This window comes from Lycorma delicatula, chromosome 4, assembly GCF_047948215.1.
Source record: "Lycorma delicatula isolate Av1 chromosome 4, ASM4794821v1, whole genome shotgun sequence".
Lineage (NCBI taxonomy): Eukaryota > Metazoa > Arthropoda > Insecta > Hemiptera > Fulgoridae > Lycorma > Lycorma delicatula.
In genome coordinates this window covers 98356353-98379609 of record NC_134458.1, presented here as the reverse complement: position 1 = coordinate 98379609, position 23257 = coordinate 98356353, and the positions used below count along the sequence as shown (strand labels likewise).

Genomic DNA, 23257 nt, shown 5'->3' with positions numbered 1-23257 from the left:
ATACACAATGGATGCCTGATGCAGATAGCCTACTCCTACTAAAAAATGAATCTGTACAATGTGACATTCAGTTCACAACATATCCACTAGATAGCATAGTGTATGTTAAAGTCAACTGTTGGTCAATCACAGATCAGACGAGTGCTGTGTCATCAGCCACAGTTTCATTGTTTGTGATTTGTGTCTGTATAACAGAAATTTTCAATACTATATGTTTAAAAATAGTATTTATCAATATACCTGCTTTTATTATTTTTTCTTTACATAATAGCAAAAATTGTTAAAAGTTCTTGGCTATTAAAAATAGCTGAACTGTTCAGTTTCTTAATCATTTTTATCTTACAGTGTAAATCAGCATTACAATCTTTTTCTTTTTGTTCTTTATTCTTTACTGTACTTAAAATATTTTTTCATTCCCTTCTTGCAATTCTGTTTTTGTGTTTATATTCTATTTTTAAATAAAATTTAATATAAAAAAATTTATTGTTTTTGCTTATAACATTACTGTACTTAAGACTTCTGTCTACAGTTATTCACTTCCATCTTCTAATACTGATTTTGCTTATTATTTACTTGATGACTGCTTCAAATCAATTTCTTAATGTTATTGAATTACAATCTACTTTTTCCTCAAAAATGTTTTGATATTTTTAAAGATCTGATTAGTACTAATCAGTTTATGACAAAGATGATTTATAAATTATTTAAAATGGAGCTGTATGAATTTTGTATGGTCCTACGATAAAAAAGAGGGGTGAATTGAGATATATATAACAGCCTTAAATGATGTCCCAGTAAAAATCAACTTAGAATCATTAATTCTGGTTCCCCAACATAAGAATATTGTTTTTAAACCCCTGAAACGTCAACCAGATTTGTACCCACGTTGCATTTTTCCAACTGTTTTCACTAGAGCTCTGGCTGTAGTAACAGCAACTAATGTTGCATTTGACTTCAATTTTAGAAATAAACTCTCTTACTGCATTTCCAACAGCCCCAAAAACAATTACACTTACAACTGTCCACATTGCAAAAAAAAAAGTCTGGCTGGCTTGACCATAAAAATGCAAGCAATATTGAAAAACATAATAAAAAGCAAATATCATTAATTGGTAGATACAATGACAATAAAAAATGAATTTCAAGGAATGTAATTCAAATTCGACTAATGAATTATCACAAATCGATAAAAAGTCCAAACTTATGAAATTATACATTCGGATTGAAAGACAAAAACAGGACTAACTGTACAATTATAAACTATATACGAGGGTAAGTCAATTATTATCCGCAATGTAATTATAAATTTTATTACAATACAAATAGGAAACTTGCATGTACATCATTTATCAACATAGTTCCCTTGCATTTCAACGCGCTTGGTCCATTGTTGCACAAGCTTCCTGATGCCCTCATAAAAGAAGGTTTTTGGTTGAGCTGCAAGCCAGGAATGCACCACTTCTTTCACTGTTTCGTCCAAGGTAAATCGACGGCCCCTTAATGCCTCTTTGAGTTGACCAAACATGTGGTAGTCAGAAGGGGCAATATGAGAACTATACGAAGGATAAGCTAGTACTTCAAAGTTGAGTTTCTGGAGCGTTTCAGCTGTGTGGGCAGCAGAATGTGGTTGGGCATTGTCGTGCAACAACACAACACCTTTTGACAGCAGTCCTCGGCGTTTGCTTCAAATTGCAGGCTTCAGCTTGGCAGTAAGCATCTCACTGTAATGTGCACTGTTTATTGTTGCAGCCCTTTCCTCATAATATTCCAGTACTGGGCCTTGTGAGTCCCAAAAAACTGTAAGCATCAGTTTTCCTGCGAATGGTTGGGACTTGAACTATTTTTTTTAGGGTGAATTTGGATTTTTCCATTCCATACTCTGTTATTTACTCTCTGGCTCATAATGATGGATCCATGTTTTGTCACCAGTGATGATTCTGTCTAAGAAGATGTCCTGTTCGTTACCATAGCGATCCAAATGTTTTTGGCAGATGTCCAAGCGCATTTGTTTATACAACTGTGTCAGTTGTTTTGGGACCCAGTTTGCACAGACTTTATGAAACCCAAGTCTGTTGTGGATGATTTTGTAGGCAGAACCGTGACTAATTTGCAGACAATGTGCCACTTCATCAATAGTTACTCGTCTAAGAAATCCATGTCACGTGCACGCTCAATGTTTTCCTCACTTGTGGCGGTAAATGGTCATCCGGCTCCTTTGTCGTGCATAACACTTGTGCGACCATTTTTGAATTTTTCAATCCATTCGTATACACTCCATTGCGGCTACACACTGTTCCCGTATTGTACCGAAAGTCTTCGATGAATTTTGGCCCCTGATACACCTTCCGACCACAAAAAAACAGATCACTGAACATTGCTCTTCTTTGGTGCAAACAGAAAGCGGAGCAGCCATGGTTAACGGCAAGGCAGCGATAATGGAACTAACCTAATAGCATCAAACCTGCACAGACATAACAACAATTAAACCGTGCATGTGTGATCTAAGCAATATGACAGTACTACCAACATAAACAAAAATATAACTAAATTGCGGATAATAACTGACTTATGCTCGTATTATCTATGGAAATACATCACTAAATTTAGGACAGTTTAATAAACATGTGTTCATTATAAAACACTGTAAACATTCTGTGTGTGTGTGTGTGTGTGTGCATGCGCACGTAGAGATAGAAAATTCCAGTTTCTGTTGTTACAATGGAAAAGTTAAATTGTCTGAAATCCCAAAGCCACCAGATCTGTTAAAATTTATTCTAGGAACTCAATTGAAATCAAATCATCTTCTTTCAAATCTGAGATTCAGCATTTCAAATGACATCTTTTGATTGTAACCAAATAACTGATTATAAATAATGCATACATTTACAAACCAGGGGCAAGCAGGCAAGTACACTGCCCTAGTAGGTCTGCCAGCTAAACCTTTTACATTTACGTGTAATCCTAGTTGAACAGAAATAACAAAATATTTATTTAAAAATCAAACTACGCAAGATAGACACAACATAGTATCAAGCATTTTTCATTTAAAATAGAAGCTTATTAGATCTCTTTAAAGATAATTTTCTATGTATTGTTAAATTCCATATGTACAATATAGAATGACAGAAAAGAGGATTGCCATGCATCCATCTTTAAGTGTGGTTAGACACAAAATTCAACCACAAAAGATTCAATTTTTTTTTTAGAAATATTTAAACTAAATATGACTCCGAGTAAATATAACTCACAATCAGATCCTTTGCTGCATGAAGTTGTAGTCAAGCACATGGCTTATGGTCTATGTGGGCCTTTGAACCCCAAATCCCCTTGCATGGTAGATGGGAGCTGTTCAAAAAATTACTCGAAATCAATTAAATAATTGAAAGTAAATAAACTTATGAAAGTAATTATCCACTTTATTGAAGATCTGAAAAAGATGTGGTCTTTTAACAAACTGTTCATTTCATTACTTAATGCCATTAAATATATTAAAAAGGGCTCTAACAAAGCATATTTTTCAGTTTTGGATAAGAATGGTGATATCTTAGCAAACCGGTGTGTGTGACTGCAAAAACTGTCTGGTGAATAATTTCTTTTGATGCACATGAAAGGTATCCAGCAGTGATACATTTATTGTCCATCTTGGAAATAGAATAAGAATTTATTTCAATTCAGAGAACATAAAGAAAAATGTCAAAAATCTCCTAAAACAATTCTTACAGGATATTTTGATTTGTGTAGATTTTTAGATTGTGAAGGTCCTTTTGCAAGAAGATTTTACTACTTTGAAATTTCCTAATATTATACTTGGAACAGTAAACAATGGACCAGAAGGAAAAAAGGGATTTCTGTGAAAAATTTTTTAAAGATAAAAAAACATTTTATTATGGGGTGAGTTTTACATTTTATCTCAACAACTCTGATTTTTTTATTTACAAATGTTATTACATAATAGTTGTGACCAACATCTTTTAGCCATTTAAAAACAGTAAATGGTATTGTACACAAAACATTCCATGTAGAACTCGCAATGCTCTGGGCTTGCTAAAAAATTATCTACACTGAAATGATTCATTCCCTTAATAAGTCGGCAGTTTATAGGTCCTTGGACCTATTAAAGAGATATTTTTATCACATTGCTATTAAAGTAAATTTCCAACCCAAATAATTTATGGTGCAAATATAAAGATGATCTCTGAGGACCAGTGGCGTACACAGAATTTTGTTAAGGGGGTCATTATTAAAATTGTTTACAATTGACATCAGTATTTAAAATTTTTAGGGTTATTTTATTATTATTATATCATATTACAATATATTTATTTTACAATGTTCAAATATAACACAATGATAAATACCCTAATAAAATCTTCTATAACGTATATTTTCACAGCCTTAGGCTACAATTTTTTTTAACAACTTTTATCTATTTCATTTTGTATAATAAAAATGCTTGTGCCAGTGCTACATGACATTATTACAATTAGGCTACACAATAATCATATATTTTAGTCAATGAATATTTGTATACAATAGGTAAGACACTTTACATAACATATAAAATCCATGGAAGCAATCAAATATAATGAAATAAATTTCATTAAACACATGTTAATATGGAACTCACTGAGGTTGAAGAATAAAATGGCACTGATGAATCCATATTCTATGAAGGAATTTGAATAAAGAATTGAATGCAGCTGTGTCAAACATTAAAATCAGTACTCTACTATAGTGTATTATTGTTTTGAAAAATCATTTTTTAAAAAGAGTACTGGTAGTTAAATTAATATAGTATTTATAACGTAAGTAGCCTACGGTATATTATGTTACTACATTTGGAAATTTCAGCATTCACAATACAATGGCCAAACGACGTTTCTTTTTCATTAGTTTATTTAATATATCTTCTGCAGTTGGAGTGTAGTTTCTATATATGCTGAAGAGTGCTTATCCATTCAAACGTGTATTTCCAGCAGAATTATGCATATATGTTTTTAGATGGCATAATGTTGAGAAACATTGTTCATTTGTGCATGTGGACACTTAAAGTGCAGCTAGTATTTCTAACAAAAAGAATATATTTGGGATTATGTTGATATTGCACATAGTTAATCCTACGGCAAATAGTCAATAAATATGCACTACATGCACATAGTCAATCCTACGGTAAAAAGGCATTGAAAGCCTTTCAATATTTCCTTGTTTCAAGAAATTTGAATCTAGTTGGAACATGAAGGTTTCCAGAAATGGAATAAAAGTAGAGACACAAAAGTAAAGTTCTGGCATAACTGAGATAAGTCCAAGTTTACACAATTTTTTGCTCGCACTCCCATGCGAGGGATTTGAATGGAGGACCCCAACCTATTCAAGACTTTAGAAGCACAGATAAAAATTTTAGAAAATTCTTCATCAATATTTTTGCGTATACATTTCATTTCACTGTTAATATCTTCAGCAAGGTTTACTGTTTCCATGAGATCAATAGTTGAATTTTGCAGGAATTTACAGAATGGGAGACTTAAAGAAAACAGTCTCTGAATACAAAACAGTGATATCACAAACTGATAGTCAGTCAAAGCACATAAAAGTGAATTTGCTTGTGAGGATGAGCCTTTGTCATTCCATTATGATATGCTTTGAAGAGTTGCAATAATAGGGTCATATAATTCCACCACCGTGGCCATGGAATTATACCTTTCCAACCAACGTATTGCACAAAGTTGAATGAGTTTTTCATGGTGTGAGGTTAGTTTCCGTTTCGCTTATCGCCGATTTTAAAACATGTTGCCTTTTAGGGGTATTAAGAAATTCATAAAGACTGGATATTGTACTCATACAGTTTCTAATGGCAGTTGCTTCACAAGCACTGGATACAGCTAAGTTGAGGTGTGTGCTGAGCATTGGATATATAAAGCTGATGGAATTATTTCCTTTACATGTGCGTAGATTCTATTTACTTTTCTCCTGATATGAACATAGCTCATACCCTTGACCATGAATCTTATTTATGTTTACATTTAATTAATGCAACTTGTCCAATATCACTGTTGCGATTCCTTTTCTGGTCACATCATATAATTGTATGAATTGTAGAAAGTTTTCCTTCACAGCTAAATTTTCTCTATCAACACAATGAACACACAGTGATAATTGTTCTAAGCCTGATATGTCTGACATCTCATCGGCGAGAACAGAGAAGCAACTGGAGGTATTAAGTTCTTTCACGAGATTTCGAACAATCAGGTCGTAGCACCTTCAATTATTTCATTCTGAATTCTAGGACTGGTGTACTGCGCATTTCCAACACTACATGTCAACATATTTTTTTATACATTATCAGTCTTACTTTGAAAGCAAAGAAGTACCCTGAAACTGCCATAATTTTCTTCCTCGACCTCTATTCATCTCGAATCCCTATGGCCTCGCAGAGCGACACATTGTTTCCCACAAAACAAAATACTCTCAATAATAGGAATAAGTTTTTTCTTGTTCTCCAGTTTCTTTTGAGTTGTTGCAGTCAAAAGCACATCCATAGACTTTTTCTTCCCACATGAAATTTTGGTCAAAGTACCTCCAAACTTTCTTTGTAATAATGACACTTCTCATGTTCTAAAAATCGCTCAATGGCATCCTTCCAGTTGTCAAATTTCTCACTACAAAGTTGACTTAAGGGTAGCTTGTCAGATCCAACACAATTTCTTGGAAAAAAAAGTGCAAAAAATTTACAAAAACTCCCTCCCTTAAATTTGGAATATGCAAGCCACTTCCAGTGGTAAAGCCATTTAAACTGAAATCGCAGATTTCTCTTTCCTTTTGTTGGAAAAACAAACCCTGGATTTGGTTCCCAGATACTGTTCAAGACATCCACTTTTTTTTTTTATCGGACAATTCTTTTCCTACATAAACACCAATATCATAAGTGTGTGGTTCACTGGAACTTGAAGATGTTGAAGCTTCTGGAACCAGAACAATACACTTATCACTTCTAAATGATTCAGTGGGCACATCAACATTATTGAGTGTTGTTGATGTACATTCAATACCAGCCGAGTTTTCACAGGAGGGTGTGAAACTAGTTTCAGGAAGAACGTTTGCGATAGCAAAGAAATATTTGGCAATATGAAATTTTCACTACCGTTACATGAATCACTACTGGCATGTGACTTTTTACTAAAAAATTATAAAATTGAACTTTGAGGCTGCTTAGACATATTAAAGAACACAGAACGATAATGTGAAGTTTCTATTTAAAAATATGAACTGCGAAATGCACAAACGTTAAACGAATGTTCCACAACAAAATCTGAACTCAGACTAACGAGTAAATACCGCTCAACAATTACAGTATTTCATATATGCACTACTGACACTGCAGAGCTGTCCCAACAAGTTTATATAGTGTTGACCTTATTTTATTACAAGGTCGATATTATTATCCTTCTTAATAAGGTATTCATACCTTCTTAATAAGCAGCATGACTTTGATGGTCTTTCCTCTCTTTCAGTGAACAAGGAGGGGAATATGCTTTGACACCCACCGCACCAGTGAGAGCACTGCCATCTTCTCAGAATGCTGAATAATTGCTACTATATCGCGCATTGAGCGATGTACTGTACATGTTGCAGCTTCAAGTACAGAGATTAAATTATTGAAGAAGGAAGAGCAGCAGACTGGATCTTATGTCGATAGATTTTGTTACTACGACAGTGAGAATTTAGAGGAGAAAATACAATGGATTTTTAAAAAATACTCAAATATATATATATAAATTTATAGTATGTTTATTTTATATAGGCCTAATATTAAAAAGTAATTAAACCTTCAAGGGGGGTTCAAACCTGGTAACCCCCCTTGCGTACACCTCTGCTGAGGACTACCAAAGAAAATTAATAAAATAGTTTCCTGGATGCTCAGGTATTTTCTGCAATGAAAGTTATAATGAAGGATTGAGACAAATACAGAGCAAAGTAAAAACTTTATGAAATAAATCACTATTTTTGATATGCCATCAGTAAGTAATGATGATGATATCAATAAAGAATTTCTCTGTAAAACCTCATATAGTATTAATAGGCTTAACGATTATATTACAACTCACGAGCCAGTTTTAAACAAGGAGTAACATTTAATATACAACTATATTTTCAACTATAAATAAAATTATTCACCTCTTTATCTTTAAAATGCAACAGGAGGTACTGGTGATATTAAATTTACCTACCCCTCTAAAACAATCAGCCTGAAAAAAATTTCATTAACTGCAATATCACATATAGTAGTGGTTACGTTATTGTAAAGAACAGCCCACCCAATGTTTAAATTGACATTAAAGTTCTCAAAATCTACAGGCACATAATGCAATATAACAAAAAAATTCACCAATGGGAGATGCCATTTTAACATGTTCATTAATAGTGTGTGATGAATATACAATGGCTAACAAAAAATCTCTAGAATTTCTTGACCATACTTAACAGGAAATGTGCAACCAGAAATAACCACAACACTGTGTAGAGAATTTCTTTGGACACTATTGATCAAGCCCCAACAAGAGCTGATGAAATTGCAGTTTGCCTAAAATTTTTCAATGTCTGGTCACATGTTACAATATTTTCCCTTACAACAAATAAGTATAAAATATAATTTTCCAGAATTTCTGTTCTCAATATGAGATTGTATGTATGAGAATGTAAATTTATTAATTTTCTACATTGAGCAAAATACAGTAAAAATCTGAATTCACTCACTCAAAACATTTATGAAAACAAGCCTGAAATCTTAAACTATTGATTGATTTTGTGAAAGGGACACACTGACAACAAAAAATGAGAAAAATTTTATTAATAACCTGGTCTGGAATAAATTAATAGTGAGGAGGAAGTTTTCTACAAATATATTGATTCCATTTTAAATGAAGATGGTTCTGTTGATTTTCTTACTAAATTTTTAAATTCTCAAGAACCAAATGGATTAGCTTCACAAATACTAAAATTAAGACTTGGCTGTCCCAGTAAATTATTAAGAAATTTGAAACCTCTGTGCCTCTATAATGTTACTAAACTTAAAGTCAAATTAAAAAAAAAAAAATGTATGATTGGCTAAGATTATTATAGATGTACACATCTTGAGAGTACTGAAGGCAAAACAGTTAATTACAACAAGAATTCCTTTCGTTCCTCCCAACTCTCCATCAGATTTAAATGACAGCAATTTTACAGCTGTAACAATAAACAAATATCAGGGATAAATCCTTTAAGTTGTTGGTGCAGATTTGAAAAGTGATGTTTTTCTCATGGGCAACTGTATGTGGTGTTATTAAGAACAGGGAATCCATCAAGCCTCTATATTCACTAACCTAAACTTCAAGTCAGGAATGTGGTTTACAGAGAGATTTTATGTTAGCATAAAAAAATCAATGACTAAGTAAATGAATTTAATAGAAACCAGACAAAACCAGTACTTAAGTCAATATAATTTACAATTTATGCAATGGTTTGTGATAAATAAAATTTATTGCCTAGAAGTGAACTGAATTTTATATTACAAATGCCAAAAGCAGTGGAAGTCAGTGTAATAAACAACCGTTGAAAATATATGGTATAATGCGTGTTTAAGTACTCATACAATATCATCAGAAGCAAATGGCAATAATAAATTCCAGTGAACAGATTACTTGGAAATAGCTGGTTTCACTTTAGAAATACTGAATATGCCTTCATTATCTGGTATCCAGAAAAATGAAATCCTTAGCTCATAAACATTTATCACAATTAATTAATTTTGTTTTTACTTTAAGCTAATTCACATCAGTAAGTGATAATAACAGACAATAAACTATTGTAAGTTCATTATGTTGGAGATTCCACATGTATTGGTACTCTCAAGATAATCCCAAATTTGAAGCTTTTCCTTGACTTTGTCCTGTACCATAATTATAAAACATTAAAAGCTTCCAGTTTAATAAAAAAAAATACAAAAGTTCAATATTTTTTCATATATTTTGTTATTTTTACTTCCTAACAAACTGTTTGCCAACCTAGCTAAAATTTGTTAGATTTTGTCATTTATTATCTTTCTCCATTGTTTTATAATTATCCAGTTTGTTTTATTATTGAATTTTATAATACAGGACAACAATGATCATATTAAAAGTTATTGAAATTAACAGATATTCAAGAACAGTCATTTTAAACTTATTTTAAATCCTCATAACATATTACCAATGTTCAATAATTTAAATTAATTGAAATTAGTTTTCATCATCATTATTATTCTAACAAAACATTTTTGTTTTTTTAAGTTAGTATAGAATATATTCAATAGAGATTTTTTTCACAATAGGAAGTAGAAAAATACTTTAAAGTCAAAAAATTATTTACTCTAACTGCACTGAGTTATGAACAACTCAACTTTGTTTAGTTAAGTATCAGTGTCTGCTGCATTATGGACTTTGTAACATAGATGTAATGAATGGATGAGAAATGATGGTAAAAGGATGTACCAGTTGTACATCCTTGGATGTGATTGAAAGAGAAGGGCATTCTTGAATCTTCCCATTCTGCCATGCAATGAAAGTAGTGTGATTTTAACTGTAATTAAAAGTAAAGGATGTAGGTGAATACATGTGTAAATTTCAAACTATTCTAATGTACTGAAACATTTGCCCATTATACAGTTTATACAACAAATCTTTAATTTATATCTATGTGTATATGGATATTGTTATCAAGTGTTTAATTGTTTGACTGAGTTGTACATAAATGGTTTTTTATATTCTATGAAACATGTGCAACTATCTGACCATTCTTCCAATATAAAGATGGGGAATTATTAAGATGGGCAATCCAATCAACAATAGAAAGGCTGTTATTTTTTATGAGTGTTTGTAAGCTTAGAAGTTTAAGTTTGATATGTATTTTAAGTCTTATTAATTAGTTTTGTTTTTTGAAGGGAAGATGAAGTTATATATTGGTTTTTTACAAACTACTGCATGTTATAATTTTTTTTTTTTTTTATAATATATGACTTCTGTTTAAATACAAGGCATCTTCATAAAGTAAGGGCCACCAGCTTATATTTAAATATTAGCGAGTCTGAACACAGTTTCATGCATGCAGAGCCATCTATCGGCTATTTACAAAGCCACTGCAGTTGTTGTTTTGATTCAGTATTCGTTTGCCTGCCGGTGAATGCAGATCACAATGTCTGTGACAATCGTTTTTCCCACTAGTTGTGAAGCGCACGCTGTGATTCAATTTTTATGTGCAAAAGGATCTTCAGCTGCTGAAATTCATTGGGCATTGTCCCTAGTATATGAACCTACAGTAATGATTGAAGGAAAGGTTAGACAAGTGTTGAGACTTTAAAAATGGCCACACAAATGTGCATGACAAGAGTGGAGTGGCAGGCCCACCCAGTATTCAGACCAATGAAATCGTCGAACAAGTGAACTGAAAACTGCGATGTGATCAGTGATAGATGATTAGTGCTCTGGTTGATGAATTTCCGCATGTTGGACGCACCTCTATCTACTTATACACCATTGTCACAGACCAACACAAAGAGCAAAGACTGTGCAGTGAACGAGTGGTTTTGGACTGCTATAGACAAGATGGAGATGATTTGTTTTCCCACACTGTTACAGACGACGAGATGTGGATATCCTACACCAATGCAGAATCATAACAGCAGTCAATGCAGTGGTGCAATTCAAGTTCCCCAAAACCGAAAATTTTAAGCAATCTCCATACTCGAGTCAAAATATGTTAACTACCATTGTTTGGGACGAAAAAGGGTGTCATTTTGGTTGATTTCATGGAGCATGAATCAACAATTACAGCTGACATGTACTGTGAAACACTCACCAAACCGTGACGTACGATCCAAAATCGACGATGCAGGGAACTGTTGTCCTGTGTAATCCTCCTTCATGACAACGCGCATCCTCATATCACTGCTTTAATCAAGAAGATTCAAGATTTTCATTAGGAACTTCTTGACCACCCTCCATATAGTCCCGATCTTGCACCTAAGTTACTACTTCCTCTTCTTGAATTTGAAAAAGTGCTTGGTGGACAACGGTTTGAAAACAACGAAGAACTCAAGACTGTTGTCTACTGGTTCAATTCCCAGGCGGCAAACTTCTATGCAAAGGGGTTAAAGAAACTGGTGCAGTGTTATGAAAAGTGCTTAGAACTGAATCGTAATTATGTGGAAAAGTGAAGTAGATATATAGTAAATTAAAACTGTAAGTAAAAACCTTTGCTCACGAGTTAATTTTTTTTAATGACCAAACGACCCTTACTTTATGAATATGCCTTGTATATGGAAAAACTTCTACTTGGCATCTGCTCCTATTAAATGGATAACAATACTGTAACATAAAGGTGTAATAAATGATGATGTATAATAATTTATGTTGCATAGAATGTATTTGTGTTCAGTAGTGTATACAAATATTTTAGTAAGGATTATAATTGGTGAACCTATATGGAGGCTTTGTCTCTATATGTAGTTTTTCTTCGTTCTGAGAAGTTTTTGTGTGGATATGAGCAAGGTGAATTTCAATATTTCAGGGATGTAGTTATGCACTTTAAGGAAATTCGGCTTTTCATGCCTAAGAATACTGTACACATCAATTCGTTGCTTCAATCTGTCTGTCCCAGTCTTTCTTAAGACTAAGATGTAAGTATAGTACCTGTTCTAAAAGTGATAGAAGAGGTATCAGTCAGAGGTTATTTCTGTTTAAACAGTTTTCTGAGGCAAATAAAGTGAACAGATTAATTGCAATGCTGAATATTGCCTGCATTTAAGTGTAATTGACATACTGATATTCAACAGTATATTCAGCTCAGTGAAGAGGTCAACGTAAATTCACTAATAAATTTTGTAATTTCCCTAATAAGTTTTGATATGGGTTGCTTGTTTTCCTGAGAATAGCTATGCCAATATTGGTTGTGACTTCCATTTCATATCAGACTGTATACAATTATTTTGTTACAATTACAAACACATATAAAAAATGTACATATTATTAAAGAAGTGACTGTACAGCAGACCTACCTATAGATTTTAGGGGAGAAATAGCACTTAAAATATTTTGGATCTACTTCAGAAGCCTGATTCTTCTAAAAAAAGATCCATGAGGAAATTACTTCATTTATGTTAGTCTGTATACCATTGTTTTTTCATCTTGGACTCTGATATTGTTATTTTTGTTATTATTTTAAATTACTAGATCAACATACCAAAGATAATATTATTCTACTGTTTCTAATAGCCCAATTTCATCACTGGATGGCAATTTTCTGTCTGCAACATTGGGAAACTTAGACAGCTAGAAGAGTAGTAGTTTGGTGGCCATCTATAAAACAAACAAAAAATAGTATTACAATTACAAGTAAGTAAATAAAAATACATAATAATGGAATTTGTCCAATAATTCTCACATTTTTTTATTTTAAAAATACAGGATCTCTAAATCCTCCTTATACTTCACTTATCATTTATTAAAATTCAAACTAAAAATTCATAAACAGAGCAAGTAAAAGTGTTAGTTACTGATAAAACTAACTCCTGCAATATTGGAAACTTATTAATCTGCATTTTCACACAACAATAATGGAGGCGCCTTCCTTGGTAAAATATTCCGGAGGTAAAATAGTCCCCCATTCGGATCTCCGGGTGGGGACTACTAAGGAAGGGGTCACCAGAAAACTAAAAAATACCATTCTACAAGTCGGAGCGTGGAATGTTAAAAGTTTAAAAAAGGTTGGTAGGCTAGAAAATTTAAAAAGGGAAATGGGTAGGATAAATGTGGATGTAGTAAGAATTAGTGAGGTTCGGTGGGAAGATGAAGGCGACTTTTGGACAGGTAATTTTAGAGTAATTAACTCAGCGTCAAATAATGGGCAGGCAGGAGTAGGTTTCGTGATGAACAAGAAGATAGGGAGGAGAGTGGAGTATTTCAAGATGCATAGCAATAGAATCATTGTAATAAGGATAAAATCAAAACCTAAACCGACAATGATTGTTAACGTCTATATGCCTACAAGCGCCCATGATGATGATGAGGTAGAGTGTGTATACGAAGAGATTGATGAAGCAATTAAACACATAAAAGGAGATGAAAATTTAATAATAGCTGGAGATTGGAATGCAAGCATTGGAAAAGCCAAGGAAGGAAATATAGTGGGTGAATACGGGCTGGGCAAAAGGAATGAAAGAGGGGACCGACTTATAGAGTTTTGCACGAAGTATAATTTAGTAATTGCCAACACCCAATTTAAAAATCATAATAGAAGAATATACACTTGGAAAAAGCCAGGCGATACTGCAAGGTATCAGATAGATTATATCATGGTTAAGCAAAGATTTAGAAATCAACTCGTTGACTGCAAAACCTGAAGCAGACATTGATAGCGACCATAATTTGGTGATAATGAAATGTAGATTGGGGTTTAAAAACCTGAAGAAAAGGTGTTAGATGAATCGGTGGAATTTAGAGAAGCTTGAGGAAGAGGAGGTAAAGAAGATTTTTGAGGAGGACATCGCAAGAGGTCTGAGTAAAAAAGATAAGGTAGTAAATGTAGAAGAAGAATGGGAGAATGTTAAAAAGGAAATTCTTAAATCAGCAGAAGCAAACTTAGGCGGAATAAAGAGAACTGGTAGAAAACCTTGGGTTTCAGACGATATATTGCAGCTGATGGATGAACGTAGAAAATATAAGAATGCTAGTGATGAAGAAAGTAAAAGGAAGTATCGGCAATTAAGAAATGCTATAAACAGGAAGTGCAAACTGGCGAAAGAAGAGTAGATTAAAGAAAAGTGTGCAGAAGTGGAAAGAGAAATGAACATTGTTAAAATAGACGGAGCATACAGGAAAGTTAAGGAAAATTTTGGGGTACATAAATTAAAATCTAATAATGTGTTAAACAAAGATGGTACACCAATATATAATACGAAAGGTAAAGTCGATAGATGGGTGGAATATATTGAAGAGTTATACAGGGGAAATGAATAAGAAAATGGTGTTATAGAGGAAGAAAAGGAAGTTGAGGAGGATGAAATGGGAGAAATAATACTGAGATCTCAATTTAAGAGAGCATTAAAAGATTTAAATGGCAGAAAGGCTCCTGGAATAGACAGAATACCTGTAGAATTACTGCGCAGTGCAGGTGAGGAAGCGATCGATAGATTATACAAACTGGTGTGTAATATCTATGAAAAAGGGGAATTTCCGTCAGACTTCAAAAAAAGTGTTATAGTAATGATACCAAAGAAAAAGATAAATGCGAAGAGTACAGAACAATTAGTTTAACTAGTCATGCATCAAAAATCTTAACTAGAATTCTATACAGAAGAATTGAGAGGAGTGGAAGAAGTGTTAGGAGAAGACCAATTTGGTTTCAGGAAAAGTATAGGGGCAAGGGAAGCAATTTTATGCCTCAGATTAATAGTTGAAGGAAGATTAAAGAAAAAAAACCAACATACTTGGCGTTTATAGACCTAGAAAAGGCATTCGATAACGTGGACTGGAATAAAATGTTCAGCATTTTAAAAAAATTAGGGTTCAAATACAGAGATAGAAGAGCAATTGCTAACATGTACAGGAACCAAACAGCAACAGTAACAATTGAAGAACATAAGAAAGAAGCTGTAATAAGAAAGGGAGTCCGACAAGGATGTTCCATATCTCCGTTACTTTTTAATCTTTACATGGAACTAGCAGTTAATGATGTTAAAGAACAATTTAGATTTGGAGTAACAGTACAAGGTGAAAAGATAAAGATGCTACGATTTGCTGATGATATAGTAATTCTAGCCGAGAGTAAAAAGGATTTAGAAGAAACAATGAATGACATAGATGAAGTCCTACGCAAGAACTATCACATGAAAATAAACAAGAACAAAACAAAAGTAATGAAATGTAGTAGAAATAACAAAGATGGACCATTGAATGTGAAAATAGGAGGAGAAAAGATTATGGAGGTAGAAGAATTTTGTTATTTGGGAGGTAGAATTACTAAAGATGGACGAAAAAGATATAAAATGCCGAATATGGATATAAAATGCCGAATAGCACAAGCTAAACGAGCCTTCAGTAAGAAATATAATTTGTTTACATCAAAAATTAATTTAAATGTCAGGAAAAGATTTTTGAAAGTGTATGTTTGGAGTGTCGCTTTATATGGAAGTGAAACTTGGACAATCGGAGTATCTGAGAAGAAAAGATTAGAAGCTTTTGAAATGTGGTGCTATAGGAGAATGTTAAAAATCAGATGGGTGGATAAAGTGACAAATGAAGAGGTATTGCGGCAAATAGATGAAGAAAGAAGCATTTGGAAAAATATAGTTAAAAGAAGAAACAGACTTATAGGCCACATACTAAGGCATCCTGGAATAGTCGCTTTAAATATTGGAAGGACAGGTAGAAGGGAAAAATTGTGTAGGCAGGCCACGTTTGGAGTATGTAAAACAAATTGTTGGGGATGTAGGATGTAGAGGGTATACTGAAATGAAACGACTAGCACTAGATAGGGAATCTTGGAGAGCTGCATCAAACCAGTCAAATGACTGAAGACAAAAAAAAAAAAAAATTAATCTGGAAGTTTCATCTGCTGTACAATAAATTTGATTTGTATTACCATAAAAGGTTTATATTTTATAAAAATAAAATAATAATGTAAAAGAAACGCCAAGTTCCAAGAAAACCACTTCGTTAATGTCAATTAAAAAGGATATATTATTTGGTATTTTCTGAAAAATAAAGCTCTTTTAACAAATCTAATAGTTAAACTGTAATTATATAAATGTTTTTACAAGTAATTTTATGAGATTAATTATCTTTATTAAGAAGAAACAATGTATACACTTTAACATATATATAATACATTGTTTCATGTCAAATGGGATGAATCAGTTTTTAGCTTTCCCAGGTGTTTTTTGCAGTGCAACACAAACACAGTATCTGAGGAAGAACAAGCAATTTCTCTGACAGTAATGATGTTCATTATACCAGTTCCTGTCACAATGAAGATGCCACTTTGTAAACTGATTATCACCCAAATTTTGATGAACTTAGCATGTTCATGTTAAACATTACATTTAGTTTAGGATAAAAGACAATATAAAGCTGCTTATTTCTTTACTTTTTTCAATGTACCAAATATGAGATGCTTATTGCATATGAGAATAACTGTGCAATTTTTAGGGATAGATTATCTCATTTAAGGTCATGTACAACCTTTGTGGAATAACCTTGAGCAGTAGATGTGAATAATATCACTATACACTATCAGGATTAATAATCAGTTACAGGGAAGAGAGTAAATTAAAATTAAAACTGATCTTCTTAGTATATTCAGTCTCTAATGATCATACCAATCATACTAATATTAAAAAATAAAAATAACATAACTGCCTGTCAAAAACAAAAGCTACAGTACAAATCTGTATATGAACCTAAATTAAAATAATTTAGTCATTTTTAGAAAAAAACAAAATAAAAAACAAGCAAATCAAATATGGATTAGGATTATAAAGATTAGTTAAATATTAAATAACTTAACTAAAATAATGTAACTAAATCTAAAAAACTTAACCTAACTTGAACTATGCACACTGTTGTAGTCCAGTAAAATGAACTACTTATAATCCATAAAGCATAACTTTTAAAATTACTGGAAAATTACATGCTATAAGTCTTAAGTGTGACATTTTTATTTTTTTATGGTAACTAATGAATTTCACATTAATGTTTGAATAAGAATGAGCAGATTTGAAAATAACCTTAAATCATATGATGCATACATAATTACCCATTATAAAATATGATAAAAATGAAAACTGACCTAATTATAATAAAAAATATATAAAGCCATGGATACTAAGAATTTTCAGTAATATTTTTTGATCAATTCTTTTTAATGAACATTTTTCACAAAACTCTACAGAAATAAATCATAATGCTTGCTCAGTTAATCAGTATATCAGACTGTGGAAATCTTTAAACAGAATTTCAGTTTATTTTTAAATAAATATAAGAAAAAAAGCATAACAGTAAAATAACCATTAAATTAATACTTTCACAAGCTAATTTACAGGAGTAGGAAAATAATTAAAAACTTTTTTACTTCAGTCTTGTTAATATAAAACTGCATTCATTCATACAATGCTACAATTTGAAATCAGAGGATAACATATATTACAATTAAAAAGAAAATAGGGAAAGATTACGGTACTGTAAGTTTAAATGAATCAATTCCATGCAAAACCTCTAAACTGTCTTTACAGAGCTAATTTCCATTTAGCAATATTAAATTATATCATTAATTATACTTACAATATTCTTAAATTACCTAACGGCTAAATATTACAGAACAGAACAATAATTGTATTTCCAGTACTTACGTATTAATGCCACCGCAGCTACAGCATTATTTAAAAACAAAGTAGTCAATCCGAATTCAGTGGAAAATGGGCCAATATAGAGTTTAAATAGATTCAAAACAGTCTCTTTATTAATTTTAATAAATGGTTATTTATATTTATTTATTTTATAAATATAATTTAACCAAACTTAACCTACGCTCGCTAACCTTGACTAATTAACAGGAGTGTTTTGATTATTTAAATAATAAATAATTGCAATAATTACTGAATTTATTAAATTTATTTAATAAAAAAATTACGGTGTTAATTAGTCAAGGTTAGCGAGCGAAGCGAGCATGGGTTAAGTTTGGTTAAATTATATTTATAAAATAAATAAATATAAATAACCATTTATTAAAATTAATAAAGAGACTGTTCATTTTCCACCGAAATCCGATTGACTACTTTGTTTTTAAATAAAGCTGTAGCTGCGGTGGCGTTAATATGTAAGTACCATATTTTCTAATATTACAACAGAAAACACCAACAAAAGTGGCACATCCTTTTTTTGACAGTTGGAGCTGTTGCAGGATATGGGAAATAAGAATCTCACTATGTTTAAAACCAGTAGTTGAAAAAAAAATTGATTATATATTCAAACAAATTCCATGAACCCCTTACTATATAACTGTGCCTTAAAAAATGCCTTATTAGTATACATGTTTAATGAGTTTGTTTATTAATTTTTCTTATTAATGAGATACAGCAAATTTTTAATAACAAAAATAAAGCAGCACATCAATCAACATCAGGTTCTACTGCTTTTTTGACAACCATGCATTTTACTAATATTTGATCTAAATTGTTGATTTAATAATATTCATGATAGTAGATTTTTCACATTTCAAAATTACTACCTCTGAAATCAACAATCTAAAGAATCTCATGATTATGCATACATAGGTTACATTTAATTAGCAAGCAAGAACCTCTCACCTTGCATAGCATTTTTAAGTCTCAAATCTTAAACACAAATGAGTAGAAAAGACAGAACTAAATTATATCATTACAACAAAAATAAATTTCTGGGGTATATAATATGAAAAGTTCTATGTATAAGAAAAAAAAATTGATTATTCATCTCAATTCACTACTGCTAATTAAAAATGAAGATGTTACTTCACAAACTCCATTTTCTTAAACTGTCTAGAAATTATTTGCAAAATGCAAACCTGACATTGAAATAATAATAAAATGCATTGAATGTCCCAAACGAAAGTGCTTAATTTTTCTATAAAAAAAAATTTAATGAAACTACAAAAAAGAACTTATTCCTATAACAGAAAGCATATAATACCAACAAAAAATCTTCAAAGCCAATCTAATTAAGAAAATAAGAACCTTAAAAGGCTAGCTTGAGGACAGTGAACAATAGTTGAAAATTCACTCCAAAAAGTAAGATGTACCACTTTTTCCAACAATACTACTTGTACATTTGTTGTCATATTCGTTACTAAACGTTTTATAGAAGCACAAATCAATTATAGTATTAGCCAGTTAAAGAGATAATAGTAATCAGAATTTGGTTAACCTCAAATAACTAAAGTAGACATCAACGCAAGTCAGCGGAAAAATAATAAACAATCACATTTCATTTACACCTAAACGGGGACCCGGTATTTAGACGATATTTCTACTCACATAACTGTATATGCAAATACACTTATAAAACAGACCGAAAAACATGTTTGTATACCTTAAGTTAACACAACAATCTGAGCACACATAAAAAATCAATTACTCGTCTCTGCATTTGTCACAGGTTGTGAACACTTTTAAAATTTAGGTTAGCGATATTTCATTCGTACGAATCCGTATTGGTAAAAGCTACCACAAACAGTTCCTAAATCTTACCCTAAATCCATATCAATACGGACTTCATCTCTTGCATGTCAATTTAACAACTGAATAACACAAACATCTTAATAATGAATGGATGCTTTTTTTACACAAAGGAAATCAGTTTTTATTGTTTACCAGTGTGACTAATCCTAACCTCGCACTCTACCGATAATTAGACAATTTCGGATAAAAATGTATTATAACCGGTTTTGCAATATTTTTAATCCGGTAAAAATAACTTATAATATTAAACATTTATATTTTTTAAATATAATCAACAGATTCCATCAATAGCATACCCTTAACAAGTGACCGTAATCTTTTCCAAGATGCTTTACGGTTATAGCCTGTATTAGGTATAGTTGCTGGAGCAGATGCAGTGGGATTGTTTGTTAATTCATTACTCTTTACCGTTAGTCAAGGTTAATTAATCAGTGTTTTAAAGAGGCAGAATTTGATAGTAAAGTTAAATTTTGAAACGACTATGAAATATAGCTAATGTCAAAGATTTCCTTATAGCATACATCTATTCGGTGTGTTGTGATGTGTTTATTTGTTCGCATCTAACAAACTATATAGTTTAATCTTCAAATTAAAGCAAGAACAACAAACGTAATTAATCGGGAATGTCTCAGCTATAGTTTACCTACTTATTCCTTCATTGCTGGATATAAAAGCCCTAAACCCTTTAGATAGACCAGTCAGGAAGTTGTTTTATTAGTAAAACAGTGGCGGGAATAATTTCCCTGCTTGTTGCATAAAGTCAATTGATTAGTTTATTTATTTCAAATGAATTTGATAATCTACTTCAAATACATCACACAGTCTACAATTGAGATAAAAGTGTAATTACGTTCACTGCGAATTAAGTTTCCGCATAACTCACGCTAATTCCTTGAAGCTCATTAAAATTCAAATAATGTAAAAGCTGAGAAGAAGTAATTTATAAAGTTTAGCAATATTAGTTAGACAAGTAGGAAATCTCTGATGTGCTAAAATTCTAAGTTTTATCACTGGACAATCCAGCAGTCGACGGACGTGAGGCTGCTGCGGTAATTTTTAGCTATTGAATGAAACTTGCCATCTAAGATTTTATCAAAGGTCGCTGTAGTTTTGATATAGCGAACTTAAAACAGTTCAAATGTACAAGATATAATACTTTGTTTAATGGACAAACTATGTATTAAATTTCAAGAAACACTGAATTACAGAGACTTAATTTCGATTCATATCTATTAAACATATTTCGAAACTATCGTGAAGTTTCTTTTCCAGCGGCATATTCTGGAGGTCGTAAGTCTTAAACAGAGATTTATGAACTTACTTAGTTGATACTTAACAGAACTAAACTAATACTGAGACCAGATTTCTGTCTGCATGATGTAATTGGCAGACAACTGTCAACAAGGCAGCAAAAAATTCCCTTCTTTGTGAAGAGCGGTTAGGCATTCCTGCTTTTGAATATATAACTAGTATAGAGAAAATCTTCTTTTGTTATAAAATCTCTCCGTCATAATGGACACAGATCCTGCTAGTCAATTCTTATACTTAGAACATATGAACTTTTTCTAAGAATGTACACATCCCCAGTATAGTACTTATGTATAATTGCAGGTCAAAAACATGTACACCCAACTTGTATTAAGGGCTGTTCACATGTAACCAGTAGTTTAGTTGACTGGTTGAGCAGTTTAATATTTGTCAGGCTGAACACAAACATTTTAGTCAAGTAAACATGAATGTTTCAGTTATGAGTCTAGTTTAGTATAGAAATCTATCCTATTTTTCAGACAAGTAGATCTTCCCACACACTTGTTCCAGTGGCCTTGCCTTTTTACTAAACCTGCAAAGGCAGGTCCATTCATGTTTGGTGTAGTTCAGACTACAGCAAAGTGTGTAACTGTAATAATTTGAAGTGAAAAATAGCATAATAAGAATATACAATAATAGGGTTTGAAATGATTAGTTTAAAATTGTGGCAAGATAGTCTGAACATACTTCATTAAAATTTTCTGAAGAACATTTCAAACATGACTGTAGAATGTATCATATGATTTGTATAAAACCAAATAAATTTACTCAGCAGCATTTTTGCATCTGAAAAACAAGTGTCAATTGATGGTTTTGATGAGGAGATGATGCAGAGAGAGAGAGAAAAATGAAATCTAACTGCTAGCAGGAGAAAAAATATTGCTTTTTGGAAAAGCAATATTTCCAAAAAGTCTGGTACTGGAGAACTGTTTCACCCTACACTGAAAGAAAATATTAAACTGCTTGCAGCACTATAGAAGTTAGAATGCAATTTCTCTTTACAATCTCCTGCCTTTGAATAAATACCTCAATTTTATTCAGAAATGTTCCAAAAAGCCCCTCTAACTGCATAAAAATACTGTTTTGGATGCATACTCATTTCTTCTGTTTACCCAATTTCCTATCCAAACATCTTGGGTCTTAGCAATTCTTTAGAACAAACATTTACAGTTCCTCTTTAAGATGTGGCAGAACTGATTGAAGATCTTGCTTAACTTTTTCATTAAGATCTTGCCTTCTCTTTTTCATTACATTTAAATGAAGGAAAATCACCAATTTTCACAATTTTAGTACACCAATAGTTGACCAGATACCTGCTCAACTAATCTTAGGAAATTTGTGAATGCTTGTTTGACTTGCCTTAATTTAAGAAACTCTATTAAAGTCACTTGCTTCATGTAGATTCACTTGAATAAATTACCATAGTTTAATAAACTACTGGTTACTTGTGAACCGCGCTTTATTCAGCTTAAGCAGTAAGACTGTTTAGTTTTCTTTTAATTTGTCATCTGTATTATTACACTATCTTTCAAACTTTTTTTTTACAAAATGTAATTTATAAATAAAGAATGTAAAAAATATAAAATTAAATAATCCTTTAAAAAATTGGTAAATTTTTTAATGAATTTTATGGAATAGAGACACTAAGATAACAGGATAATATTTCAT

The 23257-nt window shown here is 31.8% G+C and overlaps 1 protein-coding gene across 7 annotated transcripts in view; it reads right to left on the bottom strand.

Moving 5' to 3' along the window:
- The window catches only part of Pi3K21B (phosphatidylinositol 3-kinase regulatory subunit alpha), a 300183-nt gene extending 279569 nt beyond the window's left edge, over positions 1–20614 (bottom strand). The window contains exons 1-3 of one of the 7 annotated variants that reach the window (XM_075363762.1): positions 19968–20218; positions 13252–13367; positions 3249–3345 (exon numbers count right to left, since the gene is read on the bottom strand). The gene's annotated coding sequence lies outside the window, so the exon portion shown is untranslated. Of the gene's footprint in view, positions 1–3248; positions 3346–13251; positions 13368–19777; positions 19934–19967; positions 20252–20290; positions 20391–20577 lie in introns of those variants that run through there. The other 6 variants (XM_075363761.1, XM_075363759.1, XM_075363758.1 and 3 more) reach the window with 6 other exon arrangements.
- Between the last annotated feature and the right edge of the window lie 2643 nt (positions 20615–23257).